The 23,554-nt window shown below is 40.9% G+C and overlaps 1 protein-coding gene across 2 annotated transcripts in view; it reads left to right on the plus strand.

Annotated features, from left to right (window-relative positions):
• The first annotated feature begins 1,233 nt into the window (after positions 1-1,233).
• Positions 1,234-23,554, plus strand: part of LOC146614987 (plexin-B2-like) — a 230,481-nt gene continuing 208,160 nt past the window's right edge. Inside the window, exon 1 of one of the 2 annotated variants that reach the window (XM_085376813.1) lies at positions 1,234-1,698. The gene's annotated coding sequence lies outside the window, so the exon portion shown is untranslated. Of the gene's footprint in view, positions 1,699-15,616; positions 17,557-23,554 lie in introns of those variants that run through there. The other variant, XM_085376814.1, reaches the window with a different exon arrangement.

A 23,554-nucleotide genomic window follows, 5' to 3' on the forward strand; every position in this document is an offset into this window, starting at 1 on the left:
GTTAGACATGGAAAGGAAACAGTTGATGTTTTAAGTGTTTAGAGCTCAGAATTAGAATTTGAAAAGCCTCAAATGCATGCAGAGATATAGAAAAGACTCATAAGACTCATTCTTGTTTCTTTAGGGAGTTCTTCTTTCTTACTGTTGCCAAGTGCCAAAGCACCTGACTGTTCCCATATGGAAAAGATATATATAAATCTTATGAAGTTTGTATCTGTCTGGTGTGAAACTTGTATGAAAAGCATACAAGAGTGAAAACAGATATAAGATCCCTTGAAAAATTATTTAAATGAAACGTGTATGTTTTGGATACTTCCTAAAACAATATATGAAAGTAATGAGAAAGTGGCCACTTTCATGAGTAAATCATATAAGCCTTATATGATGGGGTTGCAATGTAAAGCTGCTTCATAACTAAAATTTACAGCGTCTTACATGGAGCTTCAGCTTCCTGCTGTCAAATGTGCCCAGATATTTCCTCAAGCTTTCCAGAAATGTTACCTTATTGATCTTAAAACTTTTCTAATGTCTCCCTTGGTTTTCTTGTTTTCAGTGTTTTAGAATAAAACCCTGCCTTTCCTTTGAGGCAAAAGAAGAAATTTGTTGTCTCCACTTACATGTCACTCTAATGGTAATGTTATTTATATGCACATGACTTTGCAGTGCTTAGACACTCTAGACGCTGTAATGCAGCACTGAAAGTAACCGTAGGTCCTAATCCTCTTACCAACCATCGCATGTCATTGCCTGCTCAGGTTGGATGGTCTGCTATGTTGTTTCGTAAACCCAGCAGCCTTTATTTACTATGTATTTTTGGTCTTATCCCATTTTCTTTGGTTTACTTATAGGACTTATTCTTTCTATTGGTCCCTAAAGTCTGTACTGAATGTAGAATAAAGGAGGTTCGAATTTGTCTGAATCAGCTGCAAAATCAAATACATTTCAGAGAGCTGGTGTCTCTCAAGATTTTATGGTCATTTTAAGTGACCAGATATTTCCCCTCATCGTTACTGCCCTTGTTTTACAATGACTTACTTTGATGTAAGTTTCTTGCACATAAGATTTTTAAGGTTAAACCTTCTATAAGCTTTTATTTTGAAAGGAAGCTTGTGCATGCTTTTTGTGTTTGACGCTGCAAACCTGACGGAGCATATACGCCAACAGGCATTGGGGGTTAGTGTTAGGAGGAGGAGGAAAAGCCTTCACCCTGATATTCCTCAGTTTTGTTGCATCTCGCGCCGTTTCCAGTGGAGCTCGTGGCAGTAGATCCTGCTGGATGTGTGCAGCTCGCGTCGGCTCTGGATACGGAAAGCACGCGCTCCTTCCTTTAAAAGCTGGAAGTATACGCGTGTGAGCGGGCGCGCGTGTCTGAGTGCGTGTTGGCTTGCCATATGAATCACACCTGAGCCGGGTGTGCAATTCCTGGGCGTGTAAAGCACATAGAAGGCAGCGTGTCCACTTGTTTGCCGTGGGAATGTTGTTAAACTAAACTTCCCCGCAGCGGCTCGGGCAGACGTGCGCTGCGCTCCGGTCCGGTCGGCACTCTTTTCCTCCCTCTTCCCAACATCAGGATGTAATTTGGGCAACTTTTTGAAGGACCGAGGACACGCAGGACGAGTTTTATCAGCTAACATTTGATTTAATTGGGGAATACTGTCGGCAGTCTGTCGCAGAGGGACGCCAGCGGCGGATCCAGAGGTACGTTGAGCGGCGTTTTGGCTGCCTGCTTGTTACTTTTTAACCGCACCTTTTATGAATACTTAACGCAGAAACAAAACTATTGTTCGTCCTCAAGCGCAGAAAAGCCTTTAAGGAGGATTTTAAAGATCTCCAGAGCACTCGTGATTCCTTATCAACGCGTGAATTCCCCTCGATGCCTTGTTTGGAGAACGCTACACCAAACTCCGCTTACAAAAGTTCAGGTTTAAAAACAAACATCGGTTATTAGCGATTTGAACGGTCACCATTGTGATTAAGTGGTGTTTTATACTTAGCATGGAAGGTAGTTGATATTCGGCATTAAAGCCATATTCCAATCACTGCGTTTTCTTTAGAAAAAACAACAACTTGTGGACATGATTTCATCCGTGTAATCAGCTGCCACTGAGGAACACTAAAACTTTAAGTTGCCAAAGTTTTAAAAGTGTCCAGCTGATATGGAGTCTCGGCTGTAATGATTGGCTGCAGAATGTTAGAGTCTTGCATATTGCTAATGGGTTAGAATACATTTAATTTAAAGGTTCCTAAACGAAGTCTGGCATATGGGAGACAGCGGAATGTGCTGGGACCCATCAATACTCAGAACATCTGGAGCCTCAGCCAGTGGGCTGATCCTGTTGAGTCGGTGACAATAATATATTCCAGACCGACTTCCTCCAGTGTCAACTCCACATATTGGAATTTACAACAGCTGTAGGAACCCATTATCTTTTATTGATTCTGCCCATTAATTCCATACCGATCTCAATGAGAGGGGCTTTTTTAAAAGACTCTGAGCTGTAACTCAACATCAGTTAGATATCCCTAACATTGTAGTTAATGTAATGTGGTTGAAGCAGATGTTTTTTGAAGGCATTATTGATCATAAGTGCCTAAACCATTACAACAGCAGCCAGATAATGGTTGTACTTAGTCAAATCTTTGGCTCCAAAGGTCATTAAAACACATTGGTCCCCATCTCATGCGAGGAACTATGAATCTTGGAAAGTGTGCTGCTGGCCATCTGCTTCAGAGAACTGCTGTACATGATGGGGAGGTAATTGCCCATGGTGTGAGTTAATGGATTAGAATAGCCTCCACACTGCACCTTGGGCTCTGGAGCCATAAAACTATTATAGCTGCAGCGACGTAGCTCTGTTTAGATTCAGGTTGTTTGATGTTATTAGGGCTAACAGGACACTCCAATCAGCCGAGCGTGCAGTTTCAAGGCTTCTTGAGCAGTTCATTGTCATGTTTGAGCTACTGCAGCCACTGGGGGGGAAGTTTGGATGAGCGGGAGTCGATCAGATGTGTCCAGAAACTTTATAACTCCTACCTTTTTTTTCCTTCTTTTTTTTAACATGAAATTTGCAGCCAATTACCGGGTTGTGCTTACTGTGTCAGTATGAGTGATGGAAATGTCTCCTAAAAGTCATTGCTGGTGCTTGTTCAAGCAATGTTCTCAATGAAATTGCATCTCTAATGTGTTCTTAAAGCAATCGATGGTTCAAAAGCACCGTGTTAGTCTGAATAAGCTCTTCAGTAAATCCCCTTTTTTAAATGTTTTCCTAGAAGCCATGCTATTTAATAGGCAGTTTTAACTCATCTGCACACAATGCTACGGACAGCACAACACAAACCCTGTCTTCTGTTTAGTGAAGTGACTCGTCAGCTGAGCTTTACATTGAAAAAGCCTTAGATGCAGACAGTGCAGGTAAAGGGAATTTCACTGGCTGCTCACTGGGTTGATTCAGCAGGACGGCTGACTTTCAGCTCGGTTACATAGAAATGGAGAACTAAGAGAAAGGAAAATAAAAGGGCAATGCCTCCTTTTTCACTTATTACTATGACATTTAACATTTTGGAAGGTCAGCAGGTTAACTGTGTGTTTTTTGGGTAACTTCTAGAGACATTTTGCATTTGGCAACAGAGCTTTTGGATCCTTGAGGTCACCTTTCTCTTTTCTATTTGCTTAAATAGGCTTTACCCTGGTCTGAAGGCTCGGCCAAATCAGAACTGGCAGTAAGTAATATTCGCTACTTGTACAGTTTAAAAAAACAAGACAAAACCCAGATGAAACAGGAAATGATGTGGGCTGAGCTGATAATTTAAGTTGTTAAATTTGGCACCCTTTGCCTTTTGCTGGTTTTAAAGAACAACACAATTTAAAGGAGTAGTTTAATGTGTTTGGGAAGTGCACTTATGCACCTTTTAGCCACATGCTTAGTTTGTAACTGTGATATTACTGCGCGGTTAGCTCAGAGTGGAAATGTGTGGGAGATGGCTACACTCTTGGTAAAAAACAAAGTACACCCTCAGCCCTTGTATAGAAATTAATGAGGTAAATGGCAACCAGTTGCTGCTAATCATGATTAACTTAACATCAATTAGTTTGGCCAACTCTATAAAAGTGGAAGCTTTGGTAACTTCCTGGTCTGGAGCATTCAGGTGTGTCAAGGTCAGATTGTAATGCTGAGAGAAATTGCAAAATACCCAAGAGGTCCGACTCAGACTGCACAGCCCTCAGTTAGCATTTTAAAGGTTGAAGTTCATGACAGTTAGAAAAAGACTGAACAAGTATGGCTTGTTTGGAAAGGATAAGGAACATGGCAGCACACCTTAGGTTTGCAAAATTACATCTGAACCAACTACAAAATTTCTGAAACAAGGTTCTTTGGACAGATGAGACCACAGTGGCAATATTTGGACAATGCACAACACCACATGCCAACTGTCAAGCATGGAGGTGGAGGGGTAATGATTTGGGTTCCCTGTAGTCACAGAGTCAACCATGTATCCCTCAGTATACAAAAGTATAGTGTGTACTAAGTATTCTGGAGTCAAATGAGAGGTCATCTGTCCAGAGCTAAAGCTTGGCCCAAACTGGGTCATGCAACAGGAAAATGATCCCCAAGCACAGCAACAAATCTAAAACGGTCCATCTGATTGAAATGCTGTGGATAATACTTCAGAGCTGTGTGTAACTGAATGCCTGCAAATCTCAATGAATTAAAGCAATTTTGTAAGATGGGATGAGCTACAATTCCCCGCAAAATAAAGCTATCGTGTTATTGTCAAATTAATCATGTGGTGTGTTTAGTTTTTCACAGGACTGTCTCTAGACTGTGTCTAAAATGAAACAAAATGTACCTCGAACGCTCACTAATTCATAAACTGTTCATTTCAAAGTATTTATTACATTGTAAATGTAATAAATAATTACATTACATAGTGAATGATCTGTAACAAAAAAAAGGGGATATTGTCAAAGTCTCTCAGAGACAGCTAGTCTAAAGGTGAGGAATCAAGTATAGCTAATTAACTGCTTTATACCATCCAGATTCATTTAACCTTGTTGTATGGATTCAAACAAAAGAGTAAGGTTTCTACGCAATAAAGTACGGTAGCAAGCTAGCTTGCTCGGGCAGTTTCCCAACTCCTCATTCAATTATTGGCTGATTTAACATCTAATGGAAAATGCCAGCGCTGCCTAAACAAGCTACGACATGGAACAAAGGAAAAAGAGGAATTATCATTGATAACGGCTGGTATTTTTCCAGCGTGGCGATATCTATTATGTAAGTTTGATGTCGTTAGCCATTTCCAGGCCCAAACACGTTTTCACTTAAAGACTGAAAGAATTTGGAGTCTTTAATTTTCTGCACCACGTCAGTGCAGAAAATTAAAGACTCCAAATTCTTTCAGTGACAGAAATGATTAATATGAATGTCCTACAAGATATTTAAGTCAATACTCAAGAAAAAGGGGATTTCTAAGGTTTAGAGGAGTTGGCAGTAAATATAGCTTGCTGCTAGACATCTCAAAGTAATTTAAGAAAAAATATGAGCACTGCTTTAAGTTTGGATTTAAACTAGGTTGGAAAACTTTGAAGAAGTTGACAAGAGGATGTGTTACCTGGTTACTAAGTACAGGCTATGGCTATGGTTCGGCTAATAAAGATAAAGGATGGGAGTTAAACTGTTCTCCTGAAAAGCCCATGTTGTGGTCCGTGATGTTCAAAGAGACTCTGAAAACCAAAGCTCCACCAAAGCAATATCTGTGATGAACCCATCCACAGCAGTCACGGAAACCATGAACTGTAGTACATGCTCTGAGTTTTTAAAAACCTAAGGACATGCTGCGTATGAATGGTGCTGATAAAAAGCTGGCGATGCTGCGAATGGTGACTGAGTAGTTTTAAGGGGCTTCTTTTCAGTAAAAAGAGAGACAGAGTATTGCAGCGTGTTTTTTAAAAAGACAAGAGGCTCATCCAAAGCAGCAGCAGATGTTTGGGCCCAGAAACAGGATCGGTAGGTCTCCACTTAACAAGCAGATTGGCTATCCACTTTGAGATGTTACCGAGCCTGCATGCAGCGTCCTTCCAGCTCGGCTTCTTCTTTACTTTTTTTTTTTTATATCCTGAACCTGCTGTTGCTCTCACCTCTGCTAAGAGCTTGATTTTTTTTGTCTCTCATGTGTTTGTGTATTAAAAAGAGCAGCTCTGGCCCCACCCTGCACTGTGTAACCAACTGAACAAGTATTGTGTTTTTATGTTGGTAAAGCTCTCATCCATCAGAAGCCCAGTCAGTCTGAGGGCTTAACTATACATTAGTGTCACCTTTGCACTTCCACCGCTTGACTGTAAGAAACCTGTTTAAGTGGAATGCAATTTGGTGGTTGAGTAACAGCACCACATTCAATACTCTGCTTAAACAGGAAGTTATGCTACTGCTTATATACAGTACACAATGATAGTAGGCTGTAATTGGATTTCTGTGCTAGATAGAAGCACAAGCAGATAGTGTTGGTGTGTTTAATTTCTACTTCTGCTTTCAAACCAAAACTGATGGTTATTAGCAAGCTGTGGTTTAAAAAAAAAATTAGAAGAATTTGTTCTAAAAACATAAAAAATAATTATTTAATCCAGAGGAAGAATTTACAACAATACAGTGCTACAATGAAATACACAACTACTCTGTAAAAGTAATTATTATGTAAAATAATGCTTTTTGAAGCACTAAATTGTTAAGTCCCCAATTTCTTACGGTTTATGTGTGTGGTATTAAAAAGGAAAAAAAAAGATGGTTTTGCAGGTGGTGTTGCAGCCTCATCATGTTATTAGCTCAGGGACTTTGCATGAATCCCAGGCTGTGTAGCATTTTGCACAAGCCTGTATAATTTAATTAGCAGTAGTGCATCGTACTCCATAGGCTGTGACCGTGCCACTGTCTGCTAAGCTGTGATGCTACTCTGCTGCATGTGCTGCACACAGTCCTGGGAGTATAGGGAATAATCATTGTTTGTGATGAATATTGGTCTGCCAGTTTGTTAATTAAGCTCTATGAAATGCCTCCAAATTGAACGCAAGTACTGTATATGAGCAATTCTAAGTAATTATTGAAACTGTGCATTGATTTATGTATCACCCATTAGTGTTCAACAGTGTGTAGCTTGGCCTCTTGTCTACTTTTAGTGGCCACCAGAAAGGTCAATTTAAGCTAGCATGATGTAATTAATCTTCAAGAACATATTCTTGTTGTAAATATGTATCAGAAAAGATAATTGGTAAGTAAAGCTTTAAAATTAATAGTAAATCCTGTGCACCTCTGTAGACTCACCACTGCAGGTATCACTGCTTGAAAGAGAGAGGTTGTTGTGGGCCTGCAGCAAGGTTTACAAGAAATCTGCCAAATGTGAACAACCAGCAGTTTAATCTGCATGCAAGCAGCTTTCATTCTGGAGTCTGGAGTTTTGATCTCCTCCATACCCGCTTCACACCCTGGAGGACGGGGCTGTGGCCCCCCCACACTCCCTAGCAGATCATTACATGGAGAAACCTTTGGAATGCAAGCATGCTGATCCACACAGGTATGCACACATGGGTATTCACAGACGCGGACTAAAGCTTTCTTGGCTGCTGCCTCAAAGCACACTGTGCGCTGTCTATCTTGCGTGCTGCACAATATCGTTTATTATTTAGTAAATATTGATATCTATGACTAGCTAGTTTATTGTGATGGTGCTTTGTTTTCTCTATTATTATGTTGCTCTTTGTTGTTTGCTGTCTCCTCTGTTTGTTTTTTTTGTTTGTTTTTTTTTTTTTCTCCATACAGGTGACCCAGGAGTTCTTTTTTTTTTTTCTCTCTCTTCCCCCCCCTTCTCACCGTCTCTTCTCCCCTTTGGTTTTCTTTCTTTCTCTCCCCCTCTTTCTCTCATTCATTCCCCCTGTCCTATTTATTAAAAAAAAAAAAAAAAAAAAAAAAAAATGACAAAGGATGAACTGAAGCTCTGCCATCACGTAATGTCGCATACTGCTGTTTCTGATGTCATTTAAAAAAAAAAAAAAAAAAAAAGCAGCTTTCATTCTTTTTAATGAGGTTGGTGGATGCGGCAGCTTAAAAGAAAGTTTTTTTCATTTTTTTAAATCTTCAAAAAAGGTGATTTATTGGTATTTTATTGTGAAAACACTGACTGAAGAAACAATGACTAATTAATAATTTCACACAGTTTGCTTCAGAGCTGAATTGATTGATGGAGACAAGCTGGTTAATCAATCCTTATATTGAACCCGGGATGTTTGTATAGATTTTTATTTATTTATTAATAAATGAATCAATAAATCTCCTGATTATTATAACTATACTGTCCAAGTACATGCTGATGTGATAATTTAAATGTAACTAATATGCAGTGAAAAGTTTCACTCTCTGTTTTTGGTGTTTAAGTATGTTAAAGTTTAGCTTTGCAAAGAGCGACTGTTGGTTGAAATTACTTTTTAAATTCAGGCGAACATCCTGTTTCAGGTTTGCTTTGGGTTCTTACAGCCGTATGTGGAACAGACTGTTTCTGTAGTTGCAGAAAATGGCAGAGGCTGGTTTTAATCTGTATTTATAAGCTGTGAAATTGAACAAAATGTTGGAGATCAAACTGTCTCTAACAGATGGATGCAATGCTTCCTGTGCTGATTGTCTGCTGGGTGCTGCGCAGACGTTCTGCAGCATGTGTTGAGTGATTCTGCAACTAGAAACTTCACTTTTTAAAAATCCGAGCAGCTTCATAGGAGAGCTCCTTGTAGTATTTGTTGGCTTCTTTTTCAACATCTTTTTCATATTTGCGTAAAACCTTCTGAAAGCTTTCTAGACATCTTCATCTTCATTTTTATTTATTTTTTTATTTTTTAATGCATTTTCTAGCCTGTCAGCCTGTCCGTGGTTTTCAGTGCTGAGCAGCAGTAGCTGCTGTTGAAACGCAAAAAATGTCTCCGCTCTCTTAAATTCGAAGCATGGACCAAAATTATGTTTCACAACTTGGCAGAGAGAGCAACGGAAGACTGAGACATGCTTTCTCTGTGCTGCAGTCATTTATCACAGGGAGAGAGTGGCAAAGGTCAGAGGTCAGACAGCAACTTTTTAGGTGTGTGTGTGTGTGTGTGTGTGTGTGTGTGTGTGTGTGTGTGTGTGTGTGTAAACCCTTGGCAGAAGATATTGTTTTGCACTTCTTGATCAGTTGTTGTTGTTTAGCAGTTAATGGCTCCTAGATAAAGAAACATAGTTTATATAACCGCTTTCAGACGGCGAGATGAGTGCTGGGCACGGAGATGCTTTCAAAATATATTTGGAGAAATAAGACAGGGCAGTATGGGCGCAAAGGCTGTACCAATATTTCACGCTGTTTTTATTCCATCATGTTGACATCTGCCTGTTACGATGTCATTGTGATGTCATAGGGTGTCATATTACAACAATAAATGTTTTTTGCAAAGCTCTCCTCACGCCCTTTCGCATGATATGTTACTTGATATCGTTTCTTTAAAAAATCATTTTTAACCTTTTTTAACTTTGACCTTGGGTGCTAACAATGGAGGTCAAGGTCAAATTTGTAGCCAACCCAGGTGCTCATGTGCCCCAGAGCCTAGCAGATTGTTGCTGAGTTTGAATATTTGCCATAAAGATTTGTGGGGAATGTAAAGGTTTTACAATAACAGCATTACAAATGGGAATAAAGACAAAAAAGATGAAAAATCTGATAAAAAATATAACCCAAAACATGGACAAACTAACACACCTCCCCCTCCCACTTGCGCTAACAGCAGGTCAAGTTGACATTCAGCCCTCCTCTGATTGGCTAGTCGAGGCTAAGCAAGTGTATGTGTGTGTGCATAACTTCACAGGAAGTAAACCTGTTGGATGACTCACGGTAATAGGTAATAGTTTCAGCTAGACTTTTCTTTGTTCACTTGTCTAGTTGCTTTTGGCCTTTGATCACCTCACAACATCGTCCTTCCTGGTATGTCATGGGTTGAACTTGACTCTTGCCATTCCATGAAATATTTTAAAAAGTTCCTTATTTTAAAACAGTGAAATGAAATGTAGCTGCAGATCTGTAACCAGTCCTGTTTCTGTGCAGTAATGTAGCCTTATGTCTCCAAGGTTTCTGCAATGTTACTAAACACTTAGAAATGCTTGTGAGGTTTCAGACAGTGGAAGGTAATGCATTCAAACCGCATGCTTTATTAGAGCAGAGATGAACAGGAAGTGTTAGGGATTTAAAAATAATAACATAAAAAAAGGAGGAGGAATGAGGGTCCAGGCCGTCAGCCAGTGGGTTGCTCAGCGTTTAATTAGTTGCAGTTCTAGCAAGGATGTTTATTCCAATAATATTAACATGACAAAGGGTTTAGACTTGGAAAAAGGTGGAATTAATTTACTTGAGCTGAATAATTTTCAGTAGGCATAAAAATATACTAATAATATTCAGTTAGTCACTTTGTCTTCTGGAAAATGCTTTTTTTTCCTCCATGTATTTCTTCTGTCATTTAATAGTTATTATGAATCAAATGATTAGATAATCAATGAGCCAAATGCCACACATTGTATTGCCTCTAATGGCTACTTGGGGTGGGCTCCAAAAGTGAGTCTGTCCCCATAGCCTGCCATCTTTAAATGTCCAGCAGAAATAAACACGTTTGCAACCTGCTACAAAAAAGTTTCAATCTCTTTAGCTAATTTAAGAAGTGAGCGAGAGATGCACAGGCAATAAATCTTTTACAGCTCACACATTTAAACTCTAACGTTTGGAGTTGTGAATGTTGACTATACATTATTGCCTGTATGCTGGGAGTTGAGCTGGGCCTGTCCTGTGTTTGTGGGGTTCGGTGCCTTTTGAAGCATTTTTGATACATGCGGCGTATCAGATAAATGCATCTTGTTAATGAGGCTTGCTTGTGTCAGCTGATGAATAGAACTCCATCCAAATATGGCCTGTTTGCACAAAACCAAGATAATGATGTTCATGTTGCTAAATTTGACGCTTGGGAACAGGAGGTCTCAAACTGGCGGGTGATGTCACAGTGACCATCTTTTGTTTTCAGTCTGTGCTTACTGGTGTAAAGTCTGTCTAGACTCAGTTTTTCCCGTGTTTCTGAGCCTCCACTCAGAGACTACACTTTATTTATAACGTATAGCTGTTTTCATGTGGAGCCTCTTAAAGCGATCATCCATGAGATTCCTCATCTTATTTCCAACCGCCTGCACCACCCGCACCACCAGCACTATGCCGACACCTTTGATATATGCTCATTGCTGCTCCGTTTGTCTCACACTTCCTTTACATTATAATGAGCGCGCTCAGTCATGCAGCCTGTTGGTAATAAACAACAGCAAACTGTAGCAGGCTTAAAGATAAAGAGCTGCGTGCTCTCTGTTCGTCTTTCCCTCTTTTCATCTCTGAATATTTTTTAGTCTTGTCAGTGTATTTAAGAAATCCTGCTTCCAGAAACATCAAAAAGTTGACTTTTTTTTTGCTCTGAGGAGGGTTTTCTATGAGGGATTCAGCCGTCTGTCGCTAGGTGTTCACAATAGAAAAAAGGTAGAGCCTCTCATCATAATTCAGCAGTTGTGAAACAGACATTTATTTTATTTATTTATGTGAATGTGAATTTATACTGTGCTTGGAGCATGTGCATCTCTGATAAAATAATGAGTCCATAAATGATAACTTCCCGGTCTTCAGTTCCTTTCATGTCCTCTTATGGTTTTAGAAGCACTTTTAAGCAGAATCATTTTTGATTTCTGTAAACGCCTCTACCAGGCAGGTGTGGGGGAAAGCAGGCCTAAATTGATTCGGTCGCAGAAAACGATGCTAAATGATCAACTTTCTAACTGCGGAGCGGTTGTTCTGAGTGCATTTTAAGCCCTGAAATGCTCTCATGGAGGCTAAAACAAGCCTGCCTCTTGGATTGTGTGTCTGGAGCCACTGATTGAGGCTGGCGTGTACGCGGACGAGCTTTTCTGTGTTTTGTTTGTCCAGCTGTTAATGTGCCGTTCTCATTATGCTGCTGTTGTCAGGGAGCCTCCGAGTGGAGAGCGGTGATTTAAGAAGCCAGCCTGACTGATTACCGACCTGTGCTCTAGTCCTCTTGTTCTCTGTGGCCGTGCATGTGTAAATGTTTAAAGCGTTTACACGTGCACGACTTGTACAGGTCAGCTTGTGCTGCAGTTTAAAGCCATTATCAGTATAAGACTCAAATAAATAAAGCAGCGATAACCGCCACTAGCTGCCGTCCTTTGATTCCAGTGCGTGCAATGGCTGTTCAGCAAGGGTCATTGTTATTGGTTCGATGCTAGTGCAGTCTAGTTCAGTTTGCAGCTCGCTGAACTGTGCTCAAACATGCACTGTCAAAACGATCAGTATTAGTATCTGCAGTACTGTCCCTGTATTTACTTTGTACTGGATCGATCGCAGTATTGCACAGCACTAGTATTTAACCTGCTTAATCTTGATGCTTTTTGCGAGCCAGTTTGCTTATTGGCATTTGGTTTTCCTTAACTTGCTCTTCCATATCTTCTTTTAAAGTTTTGGTTTTCCATCGTTGAAAATTCAACATTTTATTGATGGCATTATGGGTTAGAAGCTGGAGACCACTGATGAGCTGGTCAGCTGTTTGATTTGAAATTATTCTTCCACGTCTTTGGCGTCAAAAAATAATACTGGTCTACATTTCTGCAGCTAATCAGACTGGACGGGTATGATTGCCTTTAGGTCATTTGCATTAACTATCTTATGTACACTATCATATTGTGCTGGTACTAATGGGTTAGCGGGTGCTGACTTCAGAACCACAGTAAGTGCTGACATCGAGTTTCTCAAGGTTCAGTTCACATTGAATGGCGTCTGCCTTTTAGAAGCGAAACATGACAGCCTCTCAAAAGAATACAAGAGAACTGAGCGTGTGTTAATTGAATGTCTTGAACTGTACATGAACCCTTGCTGCCCCCCGTGCCAGCTCGTGCTACGAACGGGTGTGAACTGCAAAGTGGAACTGCAGCAAACAATTACTGTGTCGCTCAATCATTTTGACAGTTCCTCCAGTGATAAATTCATTTGTGAGCTCAAGAGGAAACGTGTCAAACTAAGTTTCATCTGAAGCATTGTTGATCCTCAGCGGAAGACAAAAGTCTGTTTCTATGCTCGTCCTGCCAGGTGAGGAAAATAGATTTTGTTGATGCTTGGCTTGACAAGTTTAAATTAGTGTTGCATATGAGGTTTGGAGTCATCTTTATCTTTTTGTTTTTGCTGGTTTAGATGTCTGACAATTTTATGGTCATTAAAATTTGAACTCTACAAATGGCCCTGTAATAATCTGTGTTGAGTGGGTGAAGAGTTGTATACAGAAACAATGACAGTCTCTGTTGCATTGAGTTGACTTGAGCACCAAATCCCAACAACAGTCGCTTCAAGGTGTTTTATAAAGTAAAAAAAGAGATCCTACAATAACAGAGACAAACTCCAACAATTTGTTGATCCCCTGTGAATAAGCACTTGGCAACGGCGAGACAGAAAAACTCCCTTTTAACAGGAAGAAAGGGAGGTGAGGGAAGGAAGACGGGACAAAGACACATTGTGGAAGACAGGCAAAGAATAATAATAATAATGATAATAATAATAATTTATGATTAGATGCAGAGTGGTGTACAAACACAGGGTAGAAGAAACACTCAGTGCACCAAGGGAATGCCCCAGCAGCCTAGACGTATTGCTGTGTAACCGAAGGAGGATTCAGCGTCACCTGATCCAGCCATAACTAAAGGCTTTATGAAAAAGTAAAGTTTTAAGTCTAAACTTAAAAGTAGAGAGGGTGACCTTATAATAATGAAGGAACTCTTATGAGTAGTGAGTATATCTTTGTAGAAAGCTAGAAACGTGTGTTTTATTTCTATGTTCTGGTTATGATAGCATACATTCTCCTCGTTTTGTTCACTTAGAAGCCGAAAGATTATCGATTGCTTTTATTAGCTGAGTTTCTGCTCACCTATTCACAGGAAGTCTTATCAAAGCTTTCTTTTGCCCAGTGTTATCTGAACTATCCACTGTCTGACCATGTTACTGCTCTATAGCTATGCTTTAGTTGGACTGACAGTTGCCGGTAAAAGTATTTCAAAAGTCTGTGTTTGTGGACACTTAGTGATGATGAGACTTGATTTGTCTGAGTGTTTCTCAAGGAAATTTCAATACTGCAAAGCACGTACACATTCCAGGCAATTTCTCGTGGAGAAGAAACCCAAATGGCACAAGGGGAGCTTTGTGTGCGACACACACATTTGGCAAATTGTTCCCGTTGTTTCTCCATTCTGTCCTCCACATCACAAAAACCCAGGAAGGGGGAGCCCCGAGAGAGAGAGCGAGGGAGGGAGATGTAGGGGGAAAATGGATCCCATCAAGTCAGATCGCATTGTCTCGTTGATTGAACAATTTGTAAGTCTGTTTTGTCAGCATCACGCTTTTGCAGAACTCCCAGGAGTGCCGTGCACGAAGGCCGCTGCACCATCGGGCGCCATTTATTTCACCCCAGCTGCCCTTTAACTTCAACATCATGACTGCTTACACGTACACACATACTCTGTATCTCTGTCTCACACACGGCAGTTTATGATGATAGATATTTGCCTGCGGAATGAAGAGTGGGAAGCGTAGAGGGCCATTTAACGACCTGGGTATTGCCGGCTGTCTATGTCTCTCTCTGTTAATTCAGGGTCACGTCAGTCAGCGTGCTCGGAGATGTGAGGCGTCACACTCAGAGCAGAGTAATGATTAAATGAATAAAGGGTTGCTGCCTGCTTGGTAAAGAATAGAAAACATGAAAAGACAAAAAAAAGGACTGAGGGAGGAGAGCTACAATGCCCCTCAGTCTAATGATTCCAGCCAGCATTTCTTTATCTCCATTTAATTTCATACAATGCCTTTAATTACTTGCTATTCTAGTTGCTAACGTCTATTGTACGGGCCTATTACAGGAGGAGCAGGAGGTTCATTATACTAGAAAGATTGATGCACTTCTAAATCTTTCTTTTTGGTGTTGAGTAGTTTTGCTTTTTTTCCTTCTTTCATGAGAAGTTGAACGAGATTTTTGATCTTCTGCGTTCAGTCTTGTGTCTTGTGGCAGTCTTGTGGCTCTTCTGTTTGGCAAAAGGTTTAAATTTTTAAACAGTGGAACATTAAAATTCAGTTCTTAACCCACCAAAACACACCTGTGTTTGTAACTCTTAGTAATTATAGTTTTGCTTGTAAAACAAGCCTCTATCCTCAGGCTAATATTCATGGAGGACACATGTGCTCGGCAACCACTTTATTGGGAGCACCTGCGCAGTCTAATGCAGTCCATTACAGCAGCTCCACCATAAAATCTGCTTTCATAAAGCTTATTCTTGGGCCGCTTGACTGAGGCAGAAATCACATTTATTTTGGTCTTGGTAAAAAATTTGAATCTTGTTTATTTAACACAATTATTTTTATTATTTTGGAGGGAGACGGGGTCATCCAGTAGTTGGCTGGGCCCTGATTGCCAGGCAGCCTGTAAGGTACTTGGGTGATACTGAAAATGGTGACTTTTTTCCTTTTCTGGTTTTTTTTTTTTTTTTTTTTGGCTTTGCATAGTGACTTACAGAGAGACAGCTGTTGAACTGTGCACGCTGCACAGTGATCACTTAGATTAGGCAAACTGGACTTTGGAGTCAAATGTACCAGTAAATCTTTAGAGCTTGCACAGCATCTGACGTCCGATTGCTTCATTTGCTGTAGTTCTTGAATTTTTCCTCCATGGAGCTAAAAGCTTCCTTCTGACCGTTGTGTGTCTGCATTTACACATCTGTTATAAATCTATAACTATTATTCAGTTTAGTCTGTTCCTATAGGGTTGCTTTGTCATTTAGTTTATATTGGGTTTCTGGGCCTTTACCTGACATTATGAATCGCCTGGAGGAGGTTCAGCTGCTGCCAAGACTGCCTTTGCTGCCTTCAGATGTTGTGATGATCGCCGACCACTTTATTTACACCTATTGAGAAGGTCTTCTTTACAGTAGGCTAAAAAGTTGTCGCTTCATCCTGTTTCTCCTCTGTGAGCGCCGCCTCCTCGCAGCTCAGCACCAGGCTGAACGCATCCTGTGTAAACACCGACGGAGCCGTAATGTTGCTGGTGTGTTGCTCCTGCTTTTGCTTCTGCATTGAGACTGTGACGGTCATCCAACGCTGTTTCCATTCACGGCCTCTGCTTGATCCGATTATGAAGCAGCAGCGCTGTCTCCTCCTCTTCTTGCCCTTTCCTTGTCTCTCACTCGCTGCTCACCTCTGCCCCATTTCCTCCTCATTCACAAATCATTTGGAGACATTAACACCATTAAAACTCAAATTAAGGCGCTTTAATGGAAACCAGCATGGGCATGTTCCGTTTTAATGCAGCACCCATGTTGAGCAACTGATTTTGATAGCGTATTGATGTCTGAACTACGTGGAGTTACTGGGTTTATTGTACAAATCCACTGAGAAGGTCTTATAAGGCCTGAAACGTGCTAAAAACTAATCTCCAAGGTTATCCGTATCAAAACAAGACCGGTGTCTATTTAGAAAAAATCTTTAGACCATGCTTCCCATTTAAAAGAGAATCAGATCTCTAAGCCACAGCAAAGTCCCTGCATCTAATGCAATCAGCTACCAAATTTAACAAAAACCTACATGCCGCGGGCATCAGCCAGAGGACGGGAATACTTTGTATAAAATCATTATGAGCTGGGAATTACCGCTGCTTACGTTGATGTTGCATCACTGCAGTGCGTCTGCTTTGTTTTGTCTCCAAAAGAAATGTAGATAAAAGGAGCATCCGGCATACAGGAAATATGATAGGAGTTAATTTATCGATGACTGAGCCACATGTTCGTCCTCAGTTGAGATTCAGATAACCAGAACCTGATGAAATGGTAAGCAAAGATAATTTGGTGCCAAAACAAGTCTTTGATGAATTAATTGGATTCTGCTCTGCTTTTTCTTATTTTCTGTCATATGTTGTTATAATAATGGGCACTGAAATTAAACTTGACCAACATCCAAAGCAACGGACCGTGTACGAGAGATGAAGCGAGGGTTGGTGTGACAGAGGAGGACGCCAGGGGAGGGTGAGATGAAGGCAGATGATCCGCTGTGCCGACCCCTGAAGGGAGCAGCAGAAGAAAAAAGACATTAAAGTTGACCAATGTTCCAAACAGCAAAGTAAGAATAATGTCTGTGAGCCAAAGCCCCATTTTCTAGATTTTAGATTTAGATGAAAAATAATGAAGATGTTTAAATATTTTCTTTTATTTTTTAGAAAAATAATAAATGAGAGTTAGTTGCAAGAATGTCTGGCAGTAGTTTATGTCAGTAGTTTATGGTTGTTACTGCTGTCAGGTCAGGTCACATGGGACAGCATTTAGAGGCTGATTACGTGCGCGTGTATTTGTGTTGCCTTTGGGTTACAGTGCCTTTGTGTAACATGCTTCCAGGTTGAAGCTTGAAGGCTGAAGGTTGTGTTTGTTGTACAAAGAGTAGCAGGTATGTGTGTGTTGTCCTTGACTGCTTTCTGTTTGTTCAGATGGGTTAAGATGATAAAAGCAGAGCTGTGAAACTTTTTACAGTCCTCTTTACTCTCTCTTTATACCGGTTTACATCAGGTTCGTTACAGGTACGCTGAGTTATTACCAAGTTAGGTCTGAGTTATTCTTTACCAGCGATTTATGTGGGCATCCCTCAACTTGTTTCAGAGAAGCTGTGTCTCTGGCTGTAACTGTACTCCTGCAGTACAAACTAGATGTATGAGGTTACCATAAAGTGAGCATTACGTGGCTGTTGCATTGCACTCTGGAAAATGTAGGATCCAGTTTTTTAGTTCAGTCCACGCCACTGATGTTTTTGTGAGTTCTCTAAAAGTAAAAATGCTGTAATTTATCTATACATGAAGTTTCTTTTCTATGAGGATTTTTTAAATTTAGATTTTTGCTTGCTGATAGAATAAGTTACTACTTTTAAACATTTTCTGTGATGCAAAACAAAATGTTTAAATTCCTTTTCTTGTCTCAACACTCTGAACTCTGGTCTCTGTATGATGTCACTGAGCGCGGATGTCCTTAAATGCAGTCAGCATGTTTTATGCTTATGTCAGCCAATCAGAAGGACGTTTAAGGGTGGAATTCAAATGGGCTAGACCAAATGCAAGATGATATGGAGTAAAGCATAAACTGACCTCAAGATTCTTCTTCCATTACTCACACGCCACCTCTCCACCAAGCTTAATAAAAATGCCTAGGTACTTTTTTTTTTTTTTTTTTTTGGACCAAAGGACAAATGATGCCAGCGATTCAACCTACATCTTGTAGAAAGTAAAAAAAAAAATCCTCCTTATATGCATAAAAGGGATTAATCTATTCAACTGAGTTGTTAAAAGCAATTGCCATTTATCAAAATCCCAAGTAAATAGAGTTTGCATAAATCGGTCAAGACTGCCTCTCTGTGTGGCTTTGTTCTGTCTGTGCACAGAAACGTGTGTATAGGCAGGTATTTAAACAAATACTCTCAAAGGTGAAGCTTTTGTATTTTTCTTCATCTGCTGTGAAACTGAAGATGCTGCGCTGGGACCATTTCATAATCCAAACAACAAATTCATCCACGAAAAAGAATAAAATCAGTTAAAAATGGTTGATGAATAAAGCTCTTTATAGGAGCTTTTCCTCATAAGATGTGTTTTAATCACTAATCCTGTTGGTATATGTTGCACTTTTAGTTTTCATCACTCCACGGGGGATTTGTTTTTTAGTTGAGGGTGATGGTGTAAGATATGTGCTCTCTGGCTGTGGGACTTTACCATGTTTTACTTTAGTCTATCTCACTATCTAACTGAAACCTTGTATCGGTGTTTAAATCTGTGACTCGTAACGAGAAACCCACAAACACCTGATGCCTGAGAATACAGCGCAGTCCTATTTTGTGTCAAATGTGCAAACATGTCTGAGAACTGTTCTTATAAATGCAAGTGAAGCAATTCAGGTCAACAGACTTCTGGTGCTCTGAGTATTTTAGAGGTGAGAGGGTCTTCCTGTGTGGGCTGTAATTAAAACCACGCGTCCTCTTCTGAAAGTTGCTCCCACACAGGGAGTGTCGAGTTGAGTGTCAAGCAGTATGGAAGATGGCCCTGAAAGTAAGTGAGTGAGTGTGTGCGTGTGATAGGTAAGCGGTTGTAAAATTTGATAAGTTGACGTTACCTAAAGGTATCTTTGAGGATGAGTTACATTAACTTTCATACCAAAGTGTAAAAGAGCTCTACCTAGTCTGAAGTTTTCAGTGTGTTTAGCTTGAATGGTCAGTATGTGCCTGCAGCTGTTAGCAAGAGCAACACTGGCAAAGCTCAGATACTGAAATGTGGCGCTGACTGATTTTAGTGTGAATCGCTGCTTTTAAGTGCAGATGTAGTTTGGTTGGTACTCTAAAAATCCCAAAATTGATACCCAGCCGTACCTCATTGGTTGGTGAGGGGTTTGCTGGAGGTTGCTGGCTGTTAGGTCACACAAAGAACGTGCTGCACTAAAAACGTCCCTGTGATTGCCGGTTGCTCCGGCAGATTCCTGCATTCGGCTGTAGTTTGCATGGAGACAAGTCTATGCAAATACTGCAAACTGGTTTTGAATGCTTTTTTTTGTTGGTAATGACTGTCGTGTGGCAGGGAAAGTCTGACAACCACCGGCTTGAAGGGGATGGGTCGAGGAGCCAAAACAGTGTTTCACACAGTGTGAAGTGAGAAGCTGCAAAAATTCCCGGTGAGAGATAAAAAAGGATTATTTCAAAGTGGGGAAACTAACTGCACTGTTACACTCTGAAATCAAGTCAAATGGATCCACTTTAAGTCACTGTAGAATAAAGTGCTGTGGGATTGTGGTTGGAGAAAAGCGCTCCAAGTGGTCGATAAGAGCAGAAAAGGGGTTGTATAAAAGACGGAGCGTTTACTGTTTACAAAATAATGGACATTTGCCTATTTTGCTAAACACAGTGGACACATTTCCCTAAACTGTATTCTACTTACTACTTGGCGCTCTTCTACAGACCTCAATTTGCATTTATGTACTATTACTGCATGTAGTCAGCTCTGTTATCTCCTGTGTGGATGAATGATTCACCCTCACTTTACCTTTACCTAGTGCCCATAGATGGACAGATGTCAGCTGTCTTTAATCGCCTTCACAACGTCCTCATAGTTTGTTAGCACTTTATTATGTGTAATAATGGCTGCACACGAAGAGTAGACTAATAAGTTGTATTAACAACTTAACAATTGTAGCTTTTATTCCACAAACTCTTGGAAACAGTCAAAGTGAGGACGGAGCTGCATTTTCAGCTGAATGTGTGGCAGCGTCCATGTTGATCTATCAGTGCGATCGCACCCCAAACCCCCTGTCTGCAGGCTCCTTTGGCATCTCATTGATACTGCTGGCTGTTAGCTGAGGTGTGTGTGTGCGTGTGCGTGTGTGTGACAATCAGACATAAAACACGGTGTGAAAGACACAAGCACTTACTCCTGCTTCAGGCCTGCATGGTGCCATGAGACTGTGGGTTAGGTGGGAGGCGGCCCGCTCTCATGCGGTCTGAAGTGTTATGTTTTTTCACCTCTTCTAACACATGTGAAAAGCCAGGTGGTGGAGGTTGCACACACAGTTGTCTCCTGAATGCAGTGTGGCTGGAGCTGAAGGATGTGTGGATGTGTGTTCTCATGGCTGCAGTTTGACCTCTAGTCTCCACCAAAGGAAACCTCAAACCGCTGTCCTTTCCTCCACTATTTTGTCTTTTTCAACATCTGAGTGTCTAACTCCAGCACTGTCCCACACGCCTGGATTGCTTTGCTTTGACTTCATTTCTCTGTGTAAATCTTATCTTCGTGTTTAGCTTCCAGCCTTCTGTGTGTGTTTTTTGCATGAATTAGTATGAAAAGCTGCGAGTCTCCTGCTTAGTAAGTGGAAGCACTATTTGTTGTCCTTATCATGCAATCACCATGCCACTGTTCATGCAGTGATGGTAATCATGATGAACACACACACTGCTGATTACAGATGAAGCATGCACATTTTAAATTGAATCAGCAAGTTCTTTATTGTTGTTGTTTTTTTTTTGTTTTTTTTTTTTCATTTTACTTTCACTGTTCATTTTTCTTCTGTCCTTTGGATTTGGCAGACCTTTCCTTGACTTTGTTAGGACTTTGTCAGGTAAAATTATGCCCGGTAGTGTGGAAAATAAAAATTATAGGCTTTTTTGTTTTTATTGCTGTTAACTTGTGGGTTGTTTTCTCGTGTTTCCATCCTTCTCAGGTCCATGGGGTCACATAAACTACATGGAGTGAAAACCAAGTTAGTAAACTGACTGTAAGATTGGTGACCAAAAACCGCAGTTCCTCTAGTGCCCACTTGAGGCTGACTCTAAAAGCAAGTCAGTCCCCATACACTCCCATGTTAAAGGGCTTTAGTTTTCAGCAGAAATAAACAACATTGCACACAACATTTATGGTTAGCAGAAGACGAGTCCCTGCTGACTTAGGTGACCCCTCTGTCTTTTTCTGAAGTGTTACATGGGGAACGTATTAAGATTGTGAATTATAACCGGCATGTTAGCATAGCAATACTGACATTCGCAGATTCACTAGCGTGGCTTTTGGCTGCTTTTTCCTTGAGCTGCGTTTCTCCTGCATTTCTTTATAACTTGATTTTTTTTTCTTTAAATCTAGCCCTGAAGTACAGCCTGATTCTTCAAGTCTAACCAGGTTAAATCGATGTTAACAGGGTAACAGGACAGGCACTTTCTGAGCCAAATAAAGGTCAACAGCTCCTTCCCCCTAGAAGACTACAGTAATGTTTGTCGAATGATTCCCATTTAGCTGCAGGAGGGCAGGAAGTGGGGAGAAAACATACACACTAATCAGAGGCTGTCAGTACTTTCCAGTGGCTCTGACGCAGCGTTACCCTTGAATAAAGGTTTAACGCAGTTTAGCGGAGTTGCTGCAGCTGTAAGATGTGGCTTTGTGATTGTGTGTGTCTGTGTGGTCCTACGTTTAACCTGCTGGGTGAGCATCTGTTCAGCTCTCTTGAGTTTTCCTGGCTTTCTGGCCTCTTCTTAACCTTTCTCCTTTTCACTGTGGATCACCCACTTTGTTCAGACCAAACACTTCCAACACCCACCTTCCACATTTTGTTTGTCTGTCCTTTTCTCTGCCAGGTAGTCTGCTGCCGAGTTCATGACCTGTGTTGTGAATACAAAACGATTATGCAGCTGCGAGACTTCTCTCTGCTTTAAGCGAAAGGAGCCTGTTTACATCTGTCGCAGTGGTGGATACCTGAAAATCTGATTAGCCATGCTCCCCACTAAAATCAAATCAAATCAAATCACTTTTTATTGTCACATCACATGTGCAGGCACACTGGCACAGCACATGCGAGTGAAATTCTTGTGTGCGAGCCCCACAAGCAACAGAGATGTGCAAACACAACAACACAAACGAGCAAAATACAAGAATGGCCAACCTGAAACTAATAAATATATGTACAATATATAATAGTGTATGCATTTCTGGATGTGTATACTAAATATTTTCCTACGTGTGTGTGTGTGTGTGTGTGTGTGTGTGTGTGTGTGTGTGTGTGTGTGTGTGTATACACATTTTTACAAATTAAATAGTAAAAAAATAAAATAAAATAATAATAAAAATAATAATAATAATAATAATAATAATAATAATAAAATATATAAAATATACAGAGTTGAATATGTGCAAAACAAGTGGCATTTATATACAGTGTGGAGTGCATAATGTTGAAGTTCCAGTAGTGAAGCTGAGGTGTCTATGACGTGTTCAGCAGTCTGATGGCCTGATGGAAAAAGCTGTCTCTCAGTCTGCTGGTACGGGACCGGATGCTGCAGAACCTCCTTCCTGATGGAAGCAGTCTGAACAGTTTATGGCTGGGGTGACTGGAGTCCTTGATGATCCTCCCCGCTTTCCTCAGGCACCGCTTCCTGTAGATGTCTTGGAGGGAGGGAAGCTCACCTCCAATTATCCGTTCAGAGCACCGCACTACTCGCTGGAGAGCTTTGCAGTTGTAGGCGGTGCTGTTGCCATACCAGGTGGTGATGCATCCAGTGAGGATGCTCTCAATGGCACAGTGATAGAAGGTCCTGAGGATGCGGGGGCTCATGCCGAATCTTTTCAGTCTCCTGAGAAAGAAGAGGCGCTGCTGCGCCTTCTTCACTGTTTTGTTTGTGTGTACTGACCACGTAAGATCCTCAGCCAGGTGTACTCCAAGGAACCGGAAGCTGCTCACTCTCTCCACAGCAGCGCCGTTGATGGTGATGGGGGTGTGTACTTCTCTGCACCTCCGGAAGTCCACTATCAACTCCTTTGTCTTTGCGACGTTGAGGGTGAGATGGTTGTCTTGACACCAGTGGGTCAGGGCGCTGACCTCCTCCCTGTAAGCCGTCTCATCACCGTTGGTGATAAGACCCACCACTGTAGTGTCGTCCGCAA

Source organism: Diplotaxodon limnothrissa, linkage group LG17 (genome assembly GCF_057381915.1).
Source record: "Diplotaxodon limnothrissa isolate DT_005_m linkage group LG17, D_limnothrissa_male_GT1.1, whole genome shotgun sequence".
Taxonomy (NCBI): Eukaryota; Metazoa; Chordata; class Actinopteri; order Cichliformes; family Cichlidae; genus Diplotaxodon; species Diplotaxodon limnothrissa.